Consider the following 26,215-nt stretch of genomic DNA (forward strand, 5'->3'; position numbering starts at 1 on the left):
GAAGCTATTGTTTAGCGAAACGTTTTGACCACCCTTTGGACAAGAGCATCTGGATGATATGTATCATATTTAGTGTAATGATTATCACCCTTGTCCATGATTTAGGTTTCTTTTCCCCTACTGGCAGGCTTTGCCTCAAAGCCTATTTTTTATTCATATGTTTTTACTGATGTTAAATAAAATTGAAATTTTATAGAAACTAGTGTGTATTTGTCTCATGTTGTGCCTCAAAAGTCCACCTTATACTCACAGGAATTTTCCATGTAAGAGAAGTTTGTTGTTAGTTGAATTAGGATGTTGGCACACTCTAGAAAGCTGATTTTTGTGGGTTTTTTTACTTTTTTTTTTACATACTGTCAATACAGTGTCATCATGTAATTGGTGTGGTGGTTACCAGGGACACTGACTGGTGACAGTATGTAAAAAAATATATTAATATTAATAATAATAGTTTTTTAAAATTTTTTTAAAAATTTCTTCTTTTTTCTTTTATTTTTTTATTTTGCATGTTGTTTTTTTTTTTTTTTTACATACTGTGACCAGAGCAATACTGTGTTACCATAGTAATATTTTACTGAATGGCAGTGTGTAGAGTTTGTCGATTGTTGTGATTAGCTGTGATTGGTCACAGCTAATCACATGGTAAAAATTGGCTGTGATTGGCCGTGTCTGTACCATGTGATCACTGTGGCCAATTACAGCTAGTAACACAATTGTATACAATGAATGCCATGAAAGGAAGCCATTCATTGTTTACAACTGTCATGTGATCTGCTGTGATTGGTCATAGCGATCACATGACACTGGCAGCGGGCTGGTATAGTGATCAGTCATCCGCTGTGTGCGGTGGACCCTTCGGGTGACAGAACACGGCGAAGTGCGGCCCGTTCTTGAAAATACGTCATATGATGTCCTCCCAGAACAATAGGGTTCCCGCCCACCTGTCAGTTTACAATGACGCGGGCGGGAAGCAGTTAAAGCAGTTTAATGGTCACAGTATACATTTTCATTCTATAACATTAGAATTATAACAGCAATACATACAATAGTTATATTTGAAAATCCAATATAAGCTTACTTCAAATATCTCCTTTGGTTCTGCCTGTCAGCACAAGTCCATATAAAGTGCAGTGCTATGAATTCAAGTAATTAATATGAACTGAAACTAATTTGGTTATGTCCACATGGCATGGCTACCATGGACATATGATAGTACGCTATGCCTGGTCCCTGGGAAGTGTGAGAGAACAAGAGAGACCAAAAAATATGGGATTTGATGGGCACCGTATCAATGAGTAGACATATGTAAAAATTAAATATAGTAATTTATTAAAGAATAATGTTAAGAACATCATAAAAACACCTAAAACATCAACAATAACAACCCAATGTTAGATGAGCATACCCACCCCCTAAACATAAGTAAATGTAAAGAGTGGTGAATCTGTAACATAATGACAAACATCACCAAACACTGGTAGTGAGCATATGGAGCTATATCTGTATTGTTGATGTTTTATGATGTTCTCAACATTATTCTTTAATAAATTACTATATTTAATTTTTACATATGTCTACTCATTGATATTATGCCCATAAAGTCCCATATTTTTTGGTCTAACTAATATGAACAAATAACGTAGTCCATAAAAATAGTCCATAAAAGTGCAGTGGTACTTTTAAAAAAAAATAGAAGCGGCCACTCACCAGATGAAGATGCTGTCTCAATCAAGAGAACAGCCCTCACACTTAATGCAATAACATGCAGATGTAATTCTTCATGTAAGTTCACGTCTGGTGTCAAATGTTGTCACTTCCTCCAGATCACATGCAATCAAATCCAACTATTATAAACAAAAAATGTTTTATAGTGTAGTATTTAGTGAATATTCAGTGGAACAGTGAAATAAAACACCCGTGATAATAACAAACACATGAATCCATTTGTCACTCTGCCTTCCCCACATGGAATAAAAACTCACCAGAAGGAGTATATAGCAGTATACAGGACTCTCAATCTGTTATCTTTTAGGGGACACACAGCCGCTCACACCAGCAAATGATACCAATAAGCAAAAGAAATAAGGTATCATAGTGTAGTAGTTTTTCTATTTAAGCAGCTTAAAATCACAATACCAGCCAGATAAAACGCTAGGGCACACAACTATAAAATAAAGCGCCTCTTGTAACTCACATACATACGCCGCAGCCAGTACAAGGTGCAGCAACATGATGCCACGTGGACAACTCCACCCAACGCATTTCCATTCTCCAATGCTCGTCTTCAGGGGCCAGATTGGAAACGCATTGGGTGGAGCTGTCCAAGTGACATCATGCCACTGCACCTTGTACTAGCCGCGGTGGCCTTTGTATATGAGTTACAAGAGGCACTTTATTTTATATGTATGTGCGCTAGAATTTTATCTGGCTGGTATTGTGATTTTAAGCTGCCTTAAATAGAAAAATGAGTACACTATGATATCATATTTCCTTTGCTTATTGGTATCATTTGGTGGTATGAGCGGCTGTGTGTCCCCTAAAAGATAACTGATTGAGAGTCCTGGACTTAGAGGATATCGGAGACTGACACTGTCTGGGTCCATTCATCTGCTTAACCTCCCTGGTGTTATGATTATGTCAGATTTTTGATGCTCAAAGCAGTACAATGGTTTGCATGGACTATAAATAATTATAACAAATAATAATATAATAATAATAAAAATTATTCAATAATGTAATCAAATCAAAAACACTGAAATTTGCTCAGTTGCAGAATTGTCTCTGTCATTACTTCCAGTGTTTGATGACGAATTTCCCCACAAATCACTATCGCTCAATTCTGCAAGTGATTCTAATTTACTATCGCTGTTTTCTAGCTGGTCTAAAACTGCTTTTAATGTAAAGGGACACTTTTTGGTTGCTATGGACAATCTCCAGTTTCCAGGCAGAAAGAACAGTATTTATAATATAAAACTGCATGCAGGGCTCTGGACAAAGCACTAGGGACAAAAGGGATGTGAAATAATGTGATACAGTAATGTAATCTGTAAGATTACAGTGTACTGTATGTATTGTGTGTTTTTAACTTTTTGAATATGGCGCTGTGCTCTGTCCCCGTGCGTTGCAACGCTCGCAGGGAACGGAGCTTGGCACTGTGATAGATCCGGCGGAGTACATGGCTCGTACACAGCGGGGAGACATCGCAGGATCCTGGGGACAAGGTAAATAACTTTGCCTGGATCCTGCAATGCGATCCAGAGTGTGGCTCGGGAGTGCCGCTTTTGGTACTGAAAACTCACCACGAGCCACACTCAGGAATACCGCTAGGGAGGTTAAAAGGGTTGTAAACCCTCCTGTTTTTTCACCTTAATGCATCCTATGCATTAAGGTGAAAAAACACCTGGCAGTGACCGGCCCCACAGCACCCCCATCTTACTTAGCTGATCCCTGGAATTTCCGACGGCGAAGATTCGCTGTCCCTCTGCCCGGTGTTCTCGGCTGTTGATTGGATAGATTGATAGCAGCGCAGCCATTGGCTCCTGCTGCTTTCAATCAAATCCAATGACGGGGGCCCAGGGGGGCGGGGCCATGTCATTCGCCGAATGATGGACTCGGGAGCGTGCCCGCAAGGTAACCCCCCCCGGGAGAGCGCTTTTCCTAGGGGGTTATCTGATAAGAGGAGGAGCCGCGAGAGCCACCGAGGGACCCCAGAAGGCGAGGTTCGGGGGCCACTATGTGCAAAACGAACTGCACAGCGGAGGTAAGTATGATATGTTTGTTATATAACATTGAAAAAAAGAAATCGAAGCTTTACAATCACTTTAAGTGGGCTGTATAATGCATGGCTATATACTCCCTCTGGTGAGTTTGCATTCTATGTGGGTAAGGCAGAGTGACACACGTATTTAGCAGTGTTTGTTATTATCATGGGTGTTTTATTTCACAGTTCCACTGAATATTCACTAAATACTACACTATAAGAATTTTTCTGTTTGGATTGGATTGCATATGATCTGAAAGAAGTGACAACATTTGACATCAGACGTGAACTTATATGAAGAAATACATCTGCATGTTATTGCCTTAAGTGTGGGGGCTGTTCTCTTGATTGAGACAGTATCTTCGTCTGGTGAGTGGCCACTTCTTCTATTTTTTTTAAAGTACAACTGTACTTTTATGGACTACTTTATTTGTTCATATTATTAACCACTTGCTGACGGGGTGGCGGCTCTCCTACATGAAATCATGTACAGGTACGTGATTTTGCTCTTCCGGGTCTGCGGCGCGCATGCACGTCACCGGCAACCAGCTCGGCGTTTGGACACAGCAGACCCGATGTCCGCCGGGACCCCAATGATTGTTCACGAGAGAGGCAGAACGGCGGTCTGCCTATCTAAACAAGGCAGATCGCCGTTCTGCTAGTAGGGGAGACAGAGATCCTGTTTTTCTGCTAAGCAGGAACACAGATCTCTGTCTTCTTACAGCCAAAGCAGCCCTCCATGACTTCATAGCACTGCACTTTATATGGATTGTATGGACTATTTGAAATTTTGTTTCTATGCTTATTTGAAGGTGGTGCATTTCCTCTATTGCTAGCAGCTATCTTTAGGGTGTAGCACTGATTATCTGTTTACAGTGGGGATGGAAAGTATTCAGACCCCCTTAAATTTTTCACTCTTTGTTATATTGCAGCCATTTGCTAAAATCATTTAAGTTCATTTTTTTTCCTCATTAATGTACACACAGCACCCCATATTGACAGAAAAACACAGAATTGTTGACATTTTTGCAGATTTATTAAAAAAAAAACTGAAATATCACATGGTCCTAAGTATTCAGACCCTTTGCTGTGACACTATATTTAACTCAGGTGCTGTCCATTTTTTCTGATCATCCTTGAGATGGTTCTACACCTTCATTTGAGTCCAGCTGTGTTTGATTATACTGACTGGACTTGATTAGGAAAGCCACACACCTGTCTATATAAGACCTTACAGCTCACAGTGCATGTCAGAGCAAATGAGAATCATGAGATCAAAGGAACTGCCTGAAGAGCTCAGAGACAGAATTGTGGCAAGGCACAGATCTGGCCAAGGTTACAAAAAAATTTCTGCTGCACTTAAGGTTCCTAAGAGCACAGTGGCCTCCAAAATCCTTCAATGGAAGAGGTTTGGGACGACCAGAACCCTTCCTAGAGCTGGCCGTCTGGCCAAACTGAGCTATCAGGGGAGAAGAGCCTTGGTGAGAGAGGTAAAGAAGAACCCAAAGATCACTGTGGATGAACTCTAGAGATGCAGTCGGGAGATGGGAGAAAGTTGTAGAAAGTCAACCATCACTGCAGCTCTCCACCAGTCGGGGCTTTATGGCAGAGTGGCCCGATGGAAGCCTCTCCTCAGTGCAAGACACATGAAAGCCCGCATGGAGTTTGCTAAAAAACACCTGAAGGACTCCAAGATGGTGAGAAATAAGATTCTTTGGTCTGATGAGACCAAAATAGAACTTTTTGGCCTTAATTTTAAGTGGTACGTGTGGAGAAAACCAGGCACTGCTCATCACCTGTCCAATACAGTCCCAACAGTGAAGCATGGTGGTGGCAGCATCATGCTGTGCGGGTGTTTTTCAGCTGCAGGGACAGGACGACTGGTTGCAATTGAGGGAAAGATGAATGCGGCCAAGTACAGGGATATCCTGGATGAAAACCTTCTCCAGAGTGCTCAAGACAATGACCCTAAGCACACAGCTAAAATAACGAAGGAGTGGCTTCACAACAACTCCGTGACTGTTCTTGAATGGCCCAGCCAGAGCCCTGACTTAAACCCAATTGAGCATCTCTGGAGAGACCTAAAAATGACTGTCCACCAACGTTTACCATCCAACCTGACAGAACTGGAGAGGATTTGCAAGGAGGAATGGCAGAGGATCCCCAAATCCAGGTGTGAAAAACTTGTTGCATCTTTCCCAAAAAGACTCATGGCTGTATTAGATCAAAAGGGTGCTTCTACTAAATACTGAGCAAAGGGTCTGAATACTTAGGACCATGTGATATTTCAGTTTTTCTTTTTTAATAAATCTGCAAAAATGTCAACAATTCTGTGTTTTTCTATCAATATGGGGTGCTGTGTGTACATTAATGAGGAAAAAGATGAACCTAAATGATTTTAGCAAATGGCTGCAATATAACAAAGAGTGAAAAATTTAAGAGGGTCTGAATGCTTTCCGTCCCCACTGTACTTTTATTCTACCTGTCTGCTGGCCGTCTCTTTCTACAACTTCCTGGATTCCTTACATGGATTGCAGCTTCTCCTCTGTTGCTTACTTTCCATTTCAAGTAGAGATCCCTTTACTGACTCCGCCTCCTGAAACTCCTCCTATCGGCACCTCTGTAGTTCAGAAGGCAGGTGTCAGAATCGGCGACCCGTCAGATTAGGTAATGAAGTGACGTTTCGTCAGCTGCACATGTGTTCCTCCACCGCTACCAGCTTTGCTAATCTGACAGAACACCTGCAGTCAGAAAAAGGCGGCAGCAAATATCTTAGTACACCCAGCTACGTCTTGAATTATACAGTCATTTAAGCAATAAAGTGAGCGTGTATAAATAAATACAGTATATTGACATCTGTGATACTGTTTTCATGTTAAATTTTGAAAGAAGCTGGATGCCGGTGTTTCATCAGATTTGGCGACCCGTGTGTGTAACAGAAGTGACGTTCCGTCGCCGCCATCTTGCTACACCCCGCACTCCTCCATAGTAAGGATACACTGAGAAGGGGGAAAGCGGACATCTTGTTACATCCACTGGAGTTTTGCATTTTACTCTTATTTTTAACAGTACTTAGAGTTCCGTCTGACTGGTTAGATGTTGAATTTTAAAAGCAGCACGCCTACTCATCTCATAGGTTTACTAATCTGACAGAAGTTCGCTGCTTTTAAAATTCAACATCTAACCAGTCAGATGGAGTTCTAAGTACTGTATTTCACTATATAAACTCACTTTACTGTTAAAAATAAGTGAAAAATGCAAAACTCCGGTGGGAGCAACAAGATTTCCACTTTTCCCCTTCTCAGTGTATCCTTACTATGGAGGAGTGCCGGGTGTAGCACAATGGCAGCGACGGAACGTCACTTCCGTTACACATTCTGTTAGGTCGCCTAATCTGATGAAACTCCAGCAGTAGGAAGGTGGCGGAGGCCATGTTGGTACACCCCGCACTGTTTACCGCTAAACCTTTAGGCTTTCAAAATTAAACAACCGAATAGCATCACAGATGTCAATATACTTTATTTATTTATATACGCTCACTTTATTGCTAAAATTATTGTGAAATTCAATACGTAGCTGGGTGTAATAAGATGTCCGCTGGAGCCTTCTGACTGCAGGTGTTCTGCCAGATTAGCAAACCTGGAAGCGGTGTGCGCATGCGCAGCTGACGCAACGTCACTTCCGTTACCTAATCTGACGAGTCACGGATTCTGACGGAACACAGGGTCTTTGACATGTGTGACACAACATAGTGACTAAGTGTCACAGAACTCAAGGAAGTAAATGTGTGGAGATCTTCACGAAGTAAGTTTACAGACTTCAAGATTGTTCAGATTAATAGGTGTAGGCTAGAAATAATTGAAATACAATGTGGGAATGAATATATGATTTTACATTTTTACCACAGATACCTTTTTAATCTGTGCCATCTCATTTTCTCTCCATCTCCTTGCTGTATCACCAGATTTCATCTTCCAAGGCAGTATTAAATGTGAGAGTGCCTGATAGAAACTTCTTAGTAATGACACTTTGATACATCTGGATTTCTGTATGTGGAAGACAACAAGGAACGTGCAGTGAGTGTTTGGAAATAATTTTGCAATCATACCCTGTTTCCCCGAAAATAAGACCTAGCGTGATTGTCAGTGATGGCTGCAATATAAGCCCTACCCCCCAAACAAGCCCTACCCTGAAAATAAGACCTACAAGGACTTTAACTAGGGCTGATTTAGGGGGTAGGGCTTATATTGCAGCCATCACTGAGGATCACGCTAGGTCTTATTTTCGGGGAAACAGGGTAGGAGGAAGGGATCAATAGATTAAAGTGGAACTTTACCCATAACAACTTGATAAAAAAGAATGTTCTTTAGCAAGAAACATACATTCCACATTAATAATTATGCTTCCAAAATTATTGTGTGCTGTAAATTGCTTCAGCATTGTTCCTGTTTCTTCTTGATGGAAGCTTCATCTTGATCCAGCAAAGTGCACAAGAGCCTCGGCTCTCCCAGGACTGTCCCTCCTCATTGGCTGAAAAGGAAGTGTCACCAGCACACCAGGATCTCCAAATGGGTCCAAAACTTTAATCACATAGTATCAAAAAGTAAAAGCGACGTTTCAGAGCCACGCAGGACCCCGTCATGACGGCACCCAATTTAAAATACAACCGTTTGTGCAGGAATGTATGTGTTGGGAGTATTGCATTGGATCCTCATTGGCTGATTCACAGCCAGTGAACCAATGAGGAGAGAGAGTGGGCGGGGCTGAGCTGCGGCTCTGTGTGTGAATGGACACACAGAGCCGTGGCTCAAGAACGAGCTTGTTTAGATGCCCCCATTTCAAGCTGCTTGCTATGGGGGCACTCGGAAGGAGGGATGGGCCAAGATCGCCAGCGAGGGACCCGAGAAGAGGAGGATGTGGGCTGCTGTGTGCAAAATCTCTGCATAGAGGAGGTACGTATAACGTGTCTGTGCGTTACTTTAACTGACAATTGCACGGTCGTGCGACGCTGCACCCAAATAAAATTGATGTCCTTTTTTCCCCACAAATAGAGCTTTCTTTTGGTGGTATTTGATCACCTTTGCGTTTTTGTTTTTTTTTGCTCTAGAAACAAAAAAAGGCCCATTTTTAAAAAAAAAAAACAATATTTTTTACTTTCTGCTATAAAACACATCCAATAAAAAATGTAAAAATTCAAATTTCAGCAGTATTATCAGTCTGAGTGAGGGCGTTAGATGTACTAGTAGATTTAGATGCACTATCAAATTGAAGCCAAACTCCAATTACTAGGTAGTTACAGCAACTTTTTTTTACCTTTTGGGTTAAAGGTTTTACATAAATAAATAAAGGTGACCATTGTAAGCAGAAAATACGGATAAAATTAATCTGAATCCAATTTAGTTAGATGATGAGAGGGCTCAACCAGTAGTAGAGTGTTACCGATTCGTCAGTTAGGACGGGATACCTCCAAAGCAAATAAATCACTGGAATATAGGAAAGGGGGGTTTGGATAAAGAGCTATCCCAAGAAAGCAATAAGGAGAATCCACCATGGTATATCATTGAAAATATAAAACAAGCTTTATTGATCTTTAAATAGTATGTTAAAACCCACTAAAAAATGACAACATTAATGTGGAGTAGTTTTCCCAAATACCCAACAATAAAAAGAAACACACACGTGCAAGTGGACAACGTTGTCACAAAGTGGCACCAGAACTTAAAACCCCATGCACACTGCACATGCACACCCAGTACACAATGGTATTCTATGGTGCTGCTTTAGTATTGAGCCAAAAATATCACATATATATATATATATATATATATATATATATATATATATATATATATATATGCATGTATCTCTCACATGTTTAAAATAGAGCCTGGATATGCTAATATGCTCATAGCTAGATATCCAGTAGCCTCCCTGACGGTATTCCCAAGTGTGGCTCGGGGTTAAATTTCAGCACCATTAGCAGTAACCCCGAGCCACACTCGGGATTCCATTGCTGAATCCTGGAGCGCTATACTTACCTTGTCCCCAGGATCCTGCGATGTCCCCCCGCTGTGTCCATGGGCTCTGTCCTCCTGCCGAAGCCTCTCTGTGCCAGGCTCCGTTCCCTGCGAGCGTCACAACGCACGGGGCGGAGCCTGGTGGCAAATTCAAAAAAATATAAAAATCATAACACATACAGTACACTGTAATCTTACAGATTACAGTACAGTATGAAATCATTTCACTTCACTTTTGTCCCCAATGCTTTGTCCAATGCCCTGCCTGCAGTTTTATATTATATATACTGTTCTTTCTGCCTGGAAACTTGAGATTGTCCATCACAACCAAACTTCATCATACCCGAGATGTCTACTAGGCTCTTGGTGGACAGATATAAGTGTGTTATTGCTAAGAATTACAGGCCTACAATATAAAACGCCAAATTTCTATGCAAAATAATCGTACCGCTTTGAAACGCAAAAATCTGAAATAATCATACCGCCAGGGAGGTTAAAGATTAAATATTGGGACCAGTGTCCGTTAGTTGATGGAATTGATGGACCATTGTAAGCACCCCTGTCAGTGGTTAAAGGTTTGTCTCAACTGCCACATCTGTAGGACAGCTTGTTCTGTTGAAGAACAACAGACTTACTGGCTAGAACACTAGGTGAAAATAAAATTAAAAAAGCCTAACAAAAAAAAAAAAAAAAAAAACGATTGCAGCTGTCACATCTAAGCAGTATTACATCAAATTAGTAAGCTGCCATATAATACATGTTTGTTTTTGGGTTTAATACACTTCAACCAAGGTTGTTTGAAGGGGCATGATACCAGGTTGCCAAATTCTGTTGGGCATACCAAAGTAATTTTTTTTTATATTTTTATTTTTTACAATAAAGCTTTTAGAATATATCCTGATGATATACATTGCATGATGCAGTGGCACTCTGCAAGGTATAGTTTGCTCACACAGTGGTGTATAGACTATGTAGAATGTGTACATGCATGTTACATTGCAAGCAGCATCCTTCCCATCAGAACAGCAAGGAAATGGTCTTCCATGCTTCTGAATCCCAAAGGAGCATCAAGAAAACCATGTTACATCGACTCACCGAGAGACAGTCCCCTCCTCTCTGCCTCTCCACCTCCCTCCTTTCACCATTAGACTGGTAGTTTAACATAAGCCTTCCTTAGTGTAATGTCTTTCACCAGCAGCCCAGCCCATTTTCTCTTGTCTCGTTCCCTTAATCATCTCTTCTTCCACCTGCTAGAAAAAGGCTTCATGTGAAGAGCACGTTGGCCGGTCACCCCATCACTCCTCCTGCAGCCTGACTACTTATCAGGGATAACGGAATCAACCCATTGCATGAAGCAGCATGTGACTGGTAAGATGCATTCCTGTTCCTTTAAATTCTCCTTCACGTCTAAGTGCCTTTGTGCAAAAAAGATTGTTAGCTCCGCCGTACACTGAATATCTTACTCAATTGCGTTAATAGGGCAAGAGCTTTGCTCATTTGCACAGGGCTGGCTCCTCTTTGAGATGCACAGCAGATTGTAGTAAGTCTGTGAACACATGACAACCACAATACATGCCAAGATTATCAGCTGTGCCTATAACCACATGATTGTTGTAAATTCTTCTAACTGTATCTGGATAATATTGGGTAGCAGACTGTTGCTGTTATGAGGTTTTATAGGTATGGCAAGCTAATGGTTAAAAATAATGAAAAATCATTTTGCATTTCAACTTTTCAATTTAAAGTAAGTGACTGCATCGTAGATACGCCTCATGTAATATATATAAGGAATATGGATTCCCTATGTTATAAAAGATTACAAAGAAGAAAGAGATATTCGTCTCATCCTGGGTTGGGCATCCTTTGGTATACCAGGTGTTACTCAACTGTATCTCCCATAATGCATAGCCAGTAGCATCCCAGAGGTTTCCCACAGAGGTAATTAAGTGGCTCGGCATACCTGTAGTTCATTGCTGCTATGTCTTTTTATAGTATAATATAAAATATATAGGTGCTATACTGAATTTGATGAAAACATTTTTTGAACGTACTTGAAAGCATTATTTAACGAGCAATGAGGTGCACTGCAACCAATTAGAGTGGACATGTTAATGAAGGCTGTTTTCTCAACGGTGTCATTAGTGAAGATTTTTGCATGAGTGAAGTTATTATAGGATCTGATGCCAATGTACAACAGTTGTATGGATTAAAATCTATGTCTAGCAACAATTATTGAATATATAAACCTCCACTGAAGCCAATTGTCTCCTGACACAGCAAAGTTCTCTGCCGACAGTAGGGTTGCCACCTCATCCCTTTAAACCTGAACACCTTTGAATTACACAGGTTCTGAGGCTAATTAAATGCAGATAAGGCACCAAGTGAGTTTTAATTACCACCTTCATCAGCCACAGAACCTGTGTAATTAATATTTTTTTCCGGTTTAAAGGGATGAGGTGGCAACCATAGCTGACAGGGCAAAGATAAGTCAGCACCACACAACAAGCCTAGTTGGGTCTTTGCTCCATGGTATCTATTGGATCTGCTAGTCAAGTAATAACTGGATTTTCGAAAAATCTGATCAGTTGTAACCAAGTCTTTTGCAAACCGAAGGTTTATCTATGTTAATATTCAGACCTCCAAGAATGATATCTAAAAAATTTTATTTTCAAAAAAATCTGATCAGTTGTCACCAAGTCTCTTGAGTAGCCCTTGCAAACTGAAGGTTTAACTATGTTAATATTCAGACCTCCAAGAATGATATTTTAAAAATGGAATATTCAAAAAATCTGATTGGTTGTAACCAAGCCCCTTGGGCAGTCTCTGTGAACCAAAACTTTACCTATGTTGATATTCAGACCTCCAAGAATGATATTTTAAATATGGAATATTCAAAAAATCTGATCAGTTGTGACCAAGTCTATTGAGTAGTCCTCGTCAACCAAGCCTTTACTTATGTTAATATTCAGACCTCCAAGAATGATATTTTAAGAATGGAATATTCAAAAAATCTGATTGGTTGTAACCAAGCCCCTTGGGCAGTCCTTGTGAACCAAAACTTTACCTATGTTGATTTTCAGACCTCCAAGAATGATATTTTAAAAATGGAATATTCAAAAAATCTGATTGGTTGTAACCAAGCCCCTTGGGCAGTCCTTGTGAACCAAAACTTTACCTATGTTGATTTTCAGACCTCCAAGAATTATATTTAAAAAATGGAATATTCAAAAAATCTGATCAGTTGTGACCAAGTCTCTTGAGTAGTCCTCGTCAACCAAGCCTTTACTAATTTTAATATTCAGACCTCCAAGAATGATATTTTGAAAATGGAATATTCAAAAATTCTGATTAGTTGTAACCAAGTCTCTTGAGTTGCCCTTGCTAACCAAAGCTCTTACCTATGTTAATATTCAGACCTCCAAGAATGATATTAAAAAAACTGTTTTTTTAAAGAATCTGATCCATTGTGAACTGAACCTTTACCTATGTTACTATTCAGACCTCCAGGGATATTTACTTATTTCCTTATTATTATTGTAATCCTTGTCATCTACCTGTCTCTTTGAATTTCTTTAAACTCCCATTCCCTGTAGTTCTTTATAAATCTGTGTAGCTCAACACAAGAGAATCCAATGTGATTGCTGAGCCATCAGATCACGCAAAGCAGGATTTCCTAACGGAGATAACGGGATCTCCTTTTGGTGTGAAAACGGCGTGAAAAGCTGAATGAATTTAATGAATGCTTTTAATATCTTGACTTACATGTAATACAGCAGATCCGTTGCTGGGGGATAGTCAAATAATGCTGTGGATGATTACAGAAAATAACACTGTGAAAATCACATTATCCTGTCCACTGGTATTATATGCTACGGTGGTCAAGGAAAGGGGGGATTCCTGTATTTTCAGCTGCAGTTTTAAAAGGCTGCGATTCTACAGCAGCTCCTGTGCTGTTCTCAGTGTCAGGTTTGGTAACCATGGAGAGAGCTGGAACAAAAACCAGAAGAGATGAGGGTGGGGTGTAGGATTCCAGAAGTCCTTTAAAAGCATATGCTGCTATTTCTACAAGCATCATGCTGACATGACTACTCGCATTCACCCCAAATGTGACCCTGTAACTGATCTCTTGCTGTGAGCTAAGGGACTCCTCATTATTGTCAGCTATTTTGTTTCTTTATAATAAGACATTTTATACTATGGAGTGCAGCGTGTGAAAAATAGGAATAACACGCAAAGCTTTTGCAATATTAATGAAAACATATCATTCTACATCTAGGTATTTGATTTAAACACCCGACTGACACCGTTTGTGGCACCTTTACAGATGGGAGTGCCAAAGCTTTTATGTTATAGCTGCAGTTTTATTGATGAACTTCCACTTTTTTTCTTGTTTAATTTCTTCATTAAAGGTTTTCAAAAAGTACAAAGGTTGCACAGATAAATTTTCGTATAGAAAATACATGGATAGTACCTTTTTTAAAGATATCAGATCAGTATAAATAACATACGGACATTAACACTACTGACGTATACTGTAACTCTTACATAAGGGTAGAAAAACAGTAGGACGGTTAAGCTGGCTATAGACTGATCGAAACTCAGCCAGTTTAGCTGGAATAAGACACATTTTATTTAGTGTTTAGCATTCCCTGCTCAACAGAAGTCAATTGTTTGGTCAACTTCTGTTGAAGGAGAATGTTGGAAATTTTTTCTCAATCAGTGGCTGCAGCCGGGAGGAAGGAATCATTTTTTTTTTTTTCATTCAGCCTGCTGGCAGAAAAAAAAAACTAACGATCTATGGTCAGCTTTAGAGATCCTGATATGTTGGGGTGAAGAGGGAGAAGGAAAGAGTGGGATGAGGAAGGGGAGAAAGGTTTGGCCAGGGGCAACTCTCAACAGTTATGTGCCACAGTAGTGATAAGTAATGTACCTCATCAAGATCAAGGAGGTGACAGTTAAAGTTGGCTGGTCATAAATGTGTGACCCAGGGTGCCCAGAACTTGTAAAATTTGGGCATTGTTCCTTGCAATTTTGCTCTCAATTTCTTACTGATTAATGTCCACTGTAGCCTGGATTTGACCTCTGCAAAGTACAGAGTAAAGATGAGCCACGCTTTTGCTTATTGTTTGTTTTGTGGTTGTGAAAGCGTGGATCAAGTTTAAACTGTTATTTGGAGATATTTGAGGGTTTCAGATTTAGTAGCACTTTATATGGGTTCATAGGGAATGATTGCTGAAAATGTACACATAAGGGAGGCGGAATGTAGCCAGTGAGAGTAGAAAATGCCCCAGCATCAATGGGAGTAAACCATGCCCCATCATTGGTGTCAGTGGGAGGAATAGTGCCCCATCATTGGTGTCAGTGGGAGAAATAGTGCCCCATCATTGGTGTCAGTTGGAGAAATAGTGCCCCATTGTTGGTGTCGGTGGGAGGAATAGTGGCCTAGCATTGGTGACAGCGGGAGAAATAGGGCCCCATTTTTGGTGTCAGTGGGAGGAATAGTTCCTCATTATTGGTGTCTTTTGTGTCTTTGGCAGAAATTATACCTCACTGTTTGTGTCAGTGGAAGGAATAGTGCCCCATTGTTGGTGTCAGTGGAAGGAATAGTGCCCTATCACTGGTGTCTGTGGGAAGAATAGTGCCACATTGTTGGTGTCAGTGGGAGGAATATTGCCCCATCATTGGTGTCAATGGGAGGAGTAGTGCCCCAAGGGCCAGATACTGGCAGGCAAAGGGCCACAGTTTGGAGACCAATGCCCTATACAGTCAAAGAAACGCTTTATAAGTAGTTTCCATGACAGCAGCATTTTGTGAGCAAGATTTAGTGGTATCCCAAATTTGGGCCCAATCATCAGGTTCTAGTGCTGTTCCTAAGTCTGATTCCTATGTTCACTTGTTTTTAAGAGGTATTAAGCCGCGTACACAAGATCGGACTTTCCGATGGGAAATGTTCGATGACAGGCTGTTAGCGGTAAATCCGACCGTGTGCATGCTCAAAAAAGAAAATATAAAAAAATGAAAATAAAAATAACGCTCCACATCCCTTAGAGCCCTTTCACACTGGGGCGGTTTGCAGGCGCTATTGCGCTAATAATAGCGCCTGCAAACCGACCCGAAAGTGCCGCTACTTTCATTCCAGTGTGAAAGCCCCGAGGGCTTTCACACTGGAGTGATGCGCTGGCAGGACGGTAAAAAAAGTCCTGCCAGTAGCATCTTCGGAGCGGTGAAGGAGCGGTGTGTATACCGCTCCTTTACCGCTCCTGCCCATTGAAATCAATGGGACGGCGCGGCTATACCGCCGGCAAAGCGCCTCTGTAGAGGCGCTTTGCGGTGGTATTTAACCCTTTCTCGGCCGCTAGCGGGGGGGTAAAACCGGCCCCTCTAGCGGCCGCATAGCGACGGTAAAACGCCGCTAATAATAGCGGCGTTTTACCGCCGACGCCGCCCCCGCCCCAGTGTAAAAGGGCTCTTACATAGAATAGCAAGGTCCACTCAAATACAGATAAAACTATAGCATTAATAATTGGAAATAAAACAGTTCAAGTCAAACTCTATATTAAGACCTGGGGGGCAAAAGATTGCATTTTGTATATTCAACAAGATTCTGCTTTACTGAGAGTAATAACTTTATTGCTTCCCCTCCAATGAGGTTTGTACTTTTCAATACCCCAAAAGGAGAGAGAGCTCGGGTTATTTCCATAACATTCTGCATAGTGTCTGGATACGCTATGTTTGGGATAGCCCGACTTTATATTTTGAACATGTTTCTTTAATCGTTTCCAGAGGGGTCTTTTTGTTCTACCTATGTACTGGAAATGGCATGGGCACTCCAAAACATAGACCACCCCTTCAGTTTTACATGACATGAAATCTCTGATGTTATATTTCTTTCCTGTGGTAGTAGCACTAAACTCTTCATCTTTTTTTTTTTTCTAAATGTAGTGTGTCGGCAGGCATAGCAATTTTTACATGGGTAAAAACCTTTTCCCTCAAAAAAGGTAAATCCCTTCCCTTCCATTTTTCGCTATCAAGTCTCTAAGTGTAGGAGCCCTTCTATATATAAAACTAGTTATACTCGTAATTCTCCATTACAAATGCTAGTTTACAAGACCAACCGATTCCGGCTCGTCCTTGCTTCCGAGCATGCGTGTTTGTACTTTGGACTTTTGTCCGACGGACTTGTGTACACACGCTCGTAAAATCCGACAGCACACATTTGTTTGAGGAAAATTTTAAAACATGCTAGCCAACATTTGTCTGCAGAAAATCCGACAACAATTGTCCGATGGAACATATACATGGTCGGGTTTACCGCCAACAGCCTGATATCACACATTTCCCATCGGAAAGTCCGATCGTGTGTACGAGGCTTTAGTCTCTTACCTGACAGGCCATTTTTTTTAAATGTAAAAGGTGTGCTCAAGCCTGCCTAAGGCTGCTTTCACACTGGGGCGGTAGGGGGCGTCGGCGGTAAAACAGCGCTATTTTTAGCGCTGCTTTACCGCGGTATTCGGCCGCTAGCGGTGCGGTTTTAACCCCCCGCTGGCGGACGTAAAAGGGTCAAAACAGCTCGTATAGCGCGGCTATAGCCGCGGTATTGCCGCGATATATCCGCGCTGTCCCATTGATTTCAATGGGCAGGAGCGATTTAGGAGCGGTGAATACGCCGCTCCTTCACCGCTCCAAAGATGCGGCTTGCAGGAATTTTTTTCTTCTCCTGCCAGCGCACCGCTTCAGTGTGAAAGCCCTCGGGCTTTCACACTGAACTAACAGCAGCGGCTGTTTTGGGTCGGTTTGCAGGCGGTATTTTTAGCGCAATAACTCCTGCAAACCGCCCCAGTGTGAAGGGGTATTGAACAGAACTGGAGGAAGTGAAGTGATGTTGGATTTTTTTTCTGATCTGCATCAGAAAACTCAATTGAATTTAATTGGTTCATGTAAGAAACACCTCTTCAGTTTCAATGCATTTTTTTTTTTGCTTTCAATAGGTCTTTATTAAAGTTTTGGAAGATACATGGTATAACCTGTACAAGTGTTCAAATGTAATCAACATTGTAAAAAAGAAAGTACCGAGTGCGGCTATGAGAGATATAAAACAGTAACAGCTTTGATGATGCAGATCAATAAGTATGGCGTGATATGAATTAGGTTTACAATACACTTACAATACATTTTTTTAATGAAAACGTTTCAGTAATAATACACAGATGCACATGGTAACTTCAAAATATGAAAGTACACAAGGGGGAGATTTTAATAAAGTTGGTGCACACAGAATCTGGTGCATCTGTACATAGTAACCAATCAGCTTCTAAAGTCAGCTTGTTCAATTAAGCTTTGACAATAAAATCTAGAAGCTGATTGGTTACTATGTACAGCTGCACCAGATTCTGTGTGCACCAGTTTTAGCAAATCTCCCATACTTCTGCATAGTAAACATAGGAGAAATCTAGATGCAAGTGCATTGAGTTATCATGCACTTGTTAGTGTGCCAGCCCCCTAGTGATGCATTGATGATAAGTACAGTGGTTAGGGAAAGGACAAATTGCTACCCAAACCGGGGTCTGCAAACAGCTGACTTAGTGCACCTCTGAAGAAGGACTGGGGGAAACTTCATAACAGTTGACCACTCTGAGGTCCTGTTTCTGGGCAAATAGAAAATATAGAAAGTTGGAGCCAGTCATTCTTTGACATCGCTACACAAGATAGCGCATCGACCCTCAGTATGAGTTAGGGTTAAATTGTCCATAAGGAGTTAGAGCTGCATGATTCTGGATAAAATGAGAATCACAATTTATTTGCTTAGAATAAAGATCACGATTCTCAGCGTAACATCTTTCGCATTATACAAAAAGAATTGGGATAACTTTACTGTTTAGTTTTTTTAATTTATTGAAGTGTGTTTTTTCCCAAAACATTGCACTTGGAAGACCGTTGCGCAAATACAGTGTGACATAAAATATCGCAACGCCATTTTATTCTCTAGGGTCTCTCCTAAAAATATATATAATGTTTGGGGGTTCTAAGTAATTTTCTAGCAAAAAATACTGATTTTTAACTTGTAAGTAACAAGTGTCAGAAAAAGGCTTATGCCGCGTACACACGAGCGGACTTTACGGCAGACTTTGTCCGGCCTACTTTTCGACGGACTTTCCGAATGAACGGACTTGCCTACACATAATCAACCAAAGTCCGACGGATTCGTACGAGATGACGTACGACCAGACTAAGACAAGGAAGTTGATAGCCAGTAGCCTTTAGCTGCCCTAGTGTCGGTTTTTGTCCGTCAGACTAGCATACAGATGAGCGGACTTTTCGACCAGACTCGAGTCCGTCGGACAGATTTGAAACATGTTTCATTTCTAGGTTCGTCAAACGTTTGAGAAAAAAAAGTCCTCTGGAGCCCACACACGATCGAATTGTCCGACGGACTCCGGTTCGCCGGACCAAGTATGCTGTAAGGTGCGGTCGTTTGTACGCGGCATTGGTCTTTAGGTGGTTAAACTGAAACTTAATCTTAAATGAACAGAAAGATATGTTTCTTTTTATCTCTTTCGGTGCTAAGCAATGTTGTTGATAAACCTTGCCGGCTGCTTTTTTTTTTTTTTTTTTTGACAGCTGTGAATAGGGAACTGCTCTGCACTTGTTACATGAATCGTGGAAATGCTGCATTAAGATTGTGTGGGGGGTTGAATCGAGATCGTGATTTTTTTAACGATTAATCGTGCAGCTCTATAAGGAGTCATTAAGATCTCCTGAGAAAAAATGAAAGATCCACAGGTTCCACATTTTTCTAAATTGTTTGACTTTGTCATGGAGAATTACATTTTCATTAAACAGATACTATAACATTTTTCGTTTACCCGTGTAACTGTCAGGGTACCAGACAACCCAGATCTGGCCAAGGTCTGCTTGGCAGCTGTACAAATGAAGATCAGGAGCCTAAATTAGTCGAGGGTGCAGTCTGCTGATTTAAGATTCAGTAGAGCTTCATAGGGATTCTTGGGGAACCTGGGGATTCTTGGGGAACTAACAGTATATACTAATTGGTAGACCCTGGTCCAAAAGCATTTGACTCTAGGGCAGTTTCACCATATATGCACTAAAGGGCCACCTACTTAACAACCCCAAAAACAATAGTCTGAGGACCCCCAAACTAATTTTGCCTTGGAAAGTGGAAACGCCTAATAGAGATGACACTCAGCGATAAAACCAGTCAAGGTAAGGAAAATAGAGGTGATGATAATAACAGTAAACCAGACTCCAAATGCTATTACATAAAGTAGAGCTTTAAAGTTATTCTCTACTCAGTAACTTTTTAGTTCATTCATTACCCCTCCCACTTGAAGAGCATGCCACCTTTTTTCTTTGCCTTTTTGTGGCCTCTGAGACATCTTTGTAGGGGCTCCCTGGGAGGATTATGGTGGGGGGTTGTTTTTCAGGGGTTGGGCTTGGCCTCTTAGTTACAGTGAAGGGAACACTTAAAGGAGTTGTAAAGGCAGAAGGTTTTTTATCCTAATGCATTCTATCTATTAAGATAAAAAGCCTTCTGTATGTAGCAGTCGCCCCTGCACCCCCTAATACTTACTTGAGCCACCTCTCTGTCCAGCGATGTCCATGAGTCCCCCAGCTGTCTGGGACTCTCTTCCTGATTGGCTGAGACACAGCAGCGGCGCCATTGGCTCCCGTGGCTGTCAATCAAAGTCAGTTAGCCAATCAGGGGAGGGGGCGAACGGCAGCTCTGTGTCTAAATGAGCACATGGAGCTGCAGCTCGGCTTGGGTGCCCCATAACAAGCTGCTTACTGTGGGGGCACTCGAAAGGAGGGAGGGTCTAGGAGCAGTGAAGAGGGACCCGAGAAGAGGAGGATCTGGGCTGCTCTGTGAAAAATCCCTGCAAGAGAGCAGGTGAGTTTAACTTTGTTTGTTTGTTTGTTTGTTTGTTTTTTTAAACAAGACTTTACAATCTCTTTAAGGCATCAGCATAACATTTTGGACAATTTCATGCTACCAACTTTGTGGGAACAGTTTAGGAATGGCCCCTTCCTGTTCCATCATGACTGTGCACCAGTGCACAAACAAGGTCTATAAAGACATGGATGTGCAAGTTTGGGGTGGAGGAACTTGACCGGCCTGCACAGAGTCCTGACCTCCACCTGATAGTACACCATTGGGATGAACTAGAGCAGAGACTGCGAGCCAGGCCTTCTCTCCAACATCAGTGCCTGACCTCACAAATGCACTTATGGAAGAATGGTCAAAACTTGCCCTAGACACACTCCTAAACCTTGTGGACAGCCTTCCCAGAAGAGTTGAAGCTGTTATACAGCAAAGGGTGGACCAACTCAATATTAAACATGGACTAAGACTAGGATGCCAGTAAAGTTCATGTGCGTGTAAAGGCAGGCGTCACAATACTTTTGGTAATATAGTGTATATCCACTGGGGTTTATTTACTAAAGGCAAATAGGTGGTTCACTTTGCAAGGAAGTTTCCACCTACCCTAGTAAATGTGGTGAAAATTCACTTTGCAATGAATACCCAATCACATGCAAGGAAAACTAAAAAAAACAAAAACAAAAACTGTATTTTACTTGCTTATGTTTAGATGATAGAAGTCAGCAGAGCTTCACCTCATTCATCAAAGAAAAGGCAAAATTCACAAGCAGAGTTCAAAGCCTATTTGTCTTCAGTAAAACAATCCCAATGTTTCCTCTTAGCAGTGAAAACCAAATGACCCAAATCCATGTGTTTTGTATAACGCACATCATATGCTCCTGAAGTCATGGTTATTCTTTAGTTTTATTCTTTTTTAGAAGCTAACTAGATTTTTTTCTATAACAGTAATCACTGGGCGATGTTCCATAGTTCCATAGCATTGCCTTGCTGTTCACTAGTTTAGTACACAGAGAGAACAGTAATACAGCAGGATAGGATTATGATACAATAATAATAATAATTCACATAGCCACAGCATCTTCCGTGGTGCTGTACGCAGCGATACAGCAAATCTAACAAATTCTCTGTGGAAGATCAATCTATCTAATGGAGAATTCCAACTTTGCCCCCCCCCCCCCCACACTTATTTCGAGTGTCTGCTGAGATTAAGATCATGTGTAAGGCCCATAGACACTCCCCAGTTTGGGCAAATTGCAAGTAGTGGGCACACCATTATGATGAATGAGAACAGAAGCAAGAAAAAATGGTAATAATATTTATACTATACTATACTATAATATACTATAATATTTATTTTGTTCTTGTTTAGTCATTTAGTAGATACAAGTCTTTATAGGCTCCTAGACTGTATCACACCAGGTCTGTCCGTCACCTTACATAGATCACATTCATTGCTCCAGTAATAGAGAACAGAATGATTCAATTCCGTAGAGGAAGATGTACTGATGGTTTTAGCTTATGATGTGAATTTTATTACACATAATTATATGGTTGCCTGAAGAGGTGACTTTTTGGCATCCATCTAAAATATAAAGCTGTATAATGAGCATTTGGTGACATTAGTATTGAAGCATCAGAGAATGGGTACAACACATGAGAAATCTGAAGGGCGTAAGAACTGGGCAAAATGAGAGCCAAAAGAGAGCCAATGGTCATTCAAGTGTGATTTTGAAGTTTGGGAAAATGAGATGAGAATGCATGGGGCATGCATTAAGGTGGCACCTTCCTGGTTTAGAACAAAGGAAGCTGCATACTAATGCATAATCCAGACTGCAATTTGAATTGACACGGTTAAATAACAAATGGCATCTCTAGAGCATAAGTGAGAAGAACTGGGAAAACTGAAATGAGAGCAAATGGGCAAACGTGAGTTGAGATTTGGGAAAATTAGAAGGTAACGCATGGAGCATGCATTAAAATAGAAGTATGGGGTTTGGCTTTTTGCAGAATCGTACTTGCCTAGCTGGATGCTGTATCGGTCCAATCTTTCCCAAGTCTGGACCGGCTCTGTGACGTCAGCTGACAACGGGCTTCAGCCTGCTGAAAACTGGTCACAGGAGTGCAGAATGAACTGCATTCCTGTGATCCACAGAGGAAGTAAAGGCAAACAAGCTTTGGCTGTACTTCTCCTTTAAGGCAGCACCTTTATGGTTTAGACCTAAAGCGGAGTTCTGGCCGAAATATAACTTTTTAGATAAAAAATACCCCTAAAATACTCATGCCTCGTGCAATGTAACAGATGTATGCTGTAAACTATGCCCAGTTTTCTATCTGCGCAGCATTGTTTTCTTACTTTGTGAAGTTTGTGCACAATGCGTCCATCTCCAGTGTGGGCATCTGAAGCCACAGTTTCCATCTTCCTGGATTCCGTGCATGCTGGCTACCCAACATTCACCTGCCGATCCCGCACATGTGCAGTGCGTTGCAATTAGGGTCAGCTTGGCATGGCAGAGCCATGCCAAGCTTACCAAGATTTTCCATAGATGCCAATGTTAAATGCTACTCGAGCCGTGCAATGCCAAGCTGGCCAAGAATTTCCATAGACGCCAATGTTACATGTTACCAGAGCCGTGCAATGCCAAGCTGGCCAAGAATTTCCATAGACGCCATGCCAAGCTGACCAAGATCTCCCAGGAGCCAATTCAAAGCAGGAAATGATGCACGGCGCCGCAGCCCCCTAGAGGAGGAAGTGAAATTAGATCAGGTAAGTGAACAGAAAAAAATAAATAAATTGCCAATTCATTTTAAGGATGCACATTAGTGCTGCATGGCGAGGAGTGAAAAACGTGCGTGAAACTCTGCTTTAAGGTTTTGATATTATTTTGTTACTGCCTAAATAAAAGAGGAAGCTACTTCTTTGTGGATAGACTCCCATGGCCCTTTTTATTTTCCTGTAATGGATTGGGGGAATAGAGCACCTCTATCTTTGATCACTTTATGTATTTCAGTGCTCCCCCTCGTTAACAGTTTCTGCTTTCGCCATTTTATATATGTGACCATTGTTTATACATTTTGCACTATATCTTGAATTTTGTCCATCCAATGTGTGCTTCGTTCCACTCTATTGTCTAAATGCTAGCTGCACATTTTTTTTTTTTTCATTAAAAAAACCTTTGAAAAGGAAAAAAGGAAACTACATATTCCAAGCTGCAATATGCACCGACATCAAGGCTGGAACAAAGGGAGGGTAAGAGGGGCGGTTGCCCCTGGCACAGTGAACTCATGTGAGGAAAGGGGGTGAGTTCCCACCCCTGTAGCATTTTAGGTCTGTAGGTTTCAGGGAAGGAGGGATGGTGAAAGTGTACTGGAGACACAATGAGGGGGGACTGGATTTTTGATGGGGGGGGGGCTGGACAGAGGTGTTTGACAGGCGGTGAAGGTGATTTGTGCTAGGAGGGGGAAGATTTGTGGTGGGATGGGTCTTTTGGGGAGGGGATAAAATTGTGTCAGGAGGGGGGATTTGGTAGGGATTTGTGCTAGAAAGGGACATTTGGAGGGGAGAGGATTTGTGATAGGAAGATTTTTAATTTGGGGGGGGGGATTTGTGTTAGGATGTTGGAATTGCGAGGGAATATTTGAATTGGGAGGAGGGGACAAGTTAGCATTTTTTTCATTTTTATTTGGGGAGGATACTGGCTTGCAAAGGGAATTTATGTTTGGGAAGGAGGAGGAGATCAGAGCTGGATTTCTTTTTTTTTTTTTGGGGGGGGGGACATGATGCTCAGGTTTTTCAGGGGGTGGGCAAACTTTGTCTTCTTTGCTCTGAGCACAAGATGACTTTGTCCCAACACTGACTGAGGTTTTTAGATATCAAGTGTTATGATAATAGTGGCTGCTAGATTAAGCTTTTTTTTTTTTTTTCTATCACGGTCATGCTGATCGTGCACCAAGTCCATGGTGTGACATAATGTTATGCATCATTCTATCAAAACTGACATTAAAAATTCACTAGCTGGTCTTTCAAGGGTTGAACAAAGCAAGCTAATCGTGTAATTTACAGTTTACAAGACAGCAGTATTACATTGTAATTTTATCATACCATCATAATCGTCATGATTGATATAACAATTGCCCTCATCTATAGGGACTGGGATGGAACTTTTTATTGGGTTCTACTGCTGCATGTATTATCTGGTGCACAAAGTAAATCTGTACTAGGGCTACTAAAAGAAAATGGCAATTTGTATCTGGTAGACATAAGCTTATTTCTTAGATTCTTGGCATGACTTGTGGATGTTTTATTCTAGGCTAGAGTAGTCAAGCAAAACCACTGCAAAATAAGTTCTCTATATGTTAATAGATTTTTATGCAGTGCTTGGGGTGAGCCGCTATTCAACAACCTTACAATAATCCTGTAGACAGTAAGAGAGTGAGATACTTGAATTCAATTCAGTTTGATGGCTATGCTGAAAATTGTTTTTGAGTTGGTGTAGTGTGCCATTGAAAAATTTGTGTGTATGTGAAAAAAAAAAAAAAAAAAAAAAAAATATATATATATATATATATATATACACACACACACATGTATACACACACATATATATATATATATTCACACACACATGTATACACACACACATATATATATATATATATATATATATATATATATATATATATACACACACACACATGTATACACACACCTGCTCCAGGTGCCCTAGCAAGTCGTGTGCTATGGGGGCACCCAAGCTGGGCTGTGTGCATCCATAGACACACATAGCGCCAATATGCCAAGTTTACCTGAGAATAGCAGGAGCCTATGGCTCTTGCTGACCTCAGTGTCTCCTGTGAACCCAAATTTGGATACCTTTGGCCTTGGTCTTGCTGATCCTTTTGTATTAACTTTTTATCCTTTTTCTTTTTGTGTGTGTTTTTGTGTTAAAAGCGGCGTTACACTCGGTTCTATGTTTATTAAAGGTCAGCTGCTACAAAAAGTGTAGCTGCTGACTTTTAATAAACACACTTACCTGTCCCACGGTCCAGCGATGCAGCCTTGGTTCTCTCCCCCGCCTGTCTGCTGGGCTGGCATTTCTACTGTAGGCACCCGGTTGTGACAGCTTGCGGGTGCACACTACGAGTGGCGCTGCACTTCCTGAATGTCTGTGCAATCTTCTGGGACCTGTAACGTGTCCCAGTATATTGCAGGGAGGGGCCGCCTAAGGAGAAAAGAAGAGTCGCCTAGGCGGCCCAAGCGGAAGTGGGAGCTGGTTACCTGTCAAAACTAGGTACCCGCTCCCCCCCCCCCAAAAAAAAATGACATGCCAAATGTGGCATGTCAGGGGGTAAGAAGTACTTTAAGCGGAAGTGGGTTTTGGGTGGAACTCCACTTTAAATACTCAATAAAATGTATTCTTAATATAATTCAGATATATTTTACAAGATATATGTATAGATTAGTCTGGTTATGATATCTTTTTTGAAAAAAGACCTAATACTGTTTAAATTTATTAAGGGTCATATTGTCCACTACACATTTAT

At 41.1% G+C, this 26,215-nt stretch overlaps 1 long non-coding RNA gene across 2 annotated transcripts in view; it reads right to left on the reverse strand.

Moving 5' to 3' along the window:
* LOC141134433 (uncharacterized) overlaps positions 1 to 26,215 on the reverse strand; it is a 94,049-nt gene that overhangs the window by 22,720 nt on the left and 45,114 nt on the right. The window contains exons 2-3 of one of the 2 annotated variants that reach the window (XR_012243148.1): positions 23,203 to 23,411; positions 7,672 to 7,806 (exon numbers count right to left, since the gene is read on the reverse strand). This is a non-coding gene — a long non-coding RNA (uncharacterized lncRNA). The remainder of the gene's footprint in view (positions 1 to 7,671; positions 7,807 to 23,202; positions 23,412 to 26,215) is intronic. The other variant, XR_012243149.1, reaches the window with a different exon arrangement.

The sequence above is a fragment of the Aquarana catesbeiana genome, linkage group LG03 (assembly GCF_042186555.1).
Source record: "Aquarana catesbeiana isolate 2022-GZ linkage group LG03, ASM4218655v1, whole genome shotgun sequence".
Lineage (NCBI taxonomy): Eukaryota > Metazoa > Chordata > Amphibia > Anura > Ranidae > Aquarana > Aquarana catesbeiana.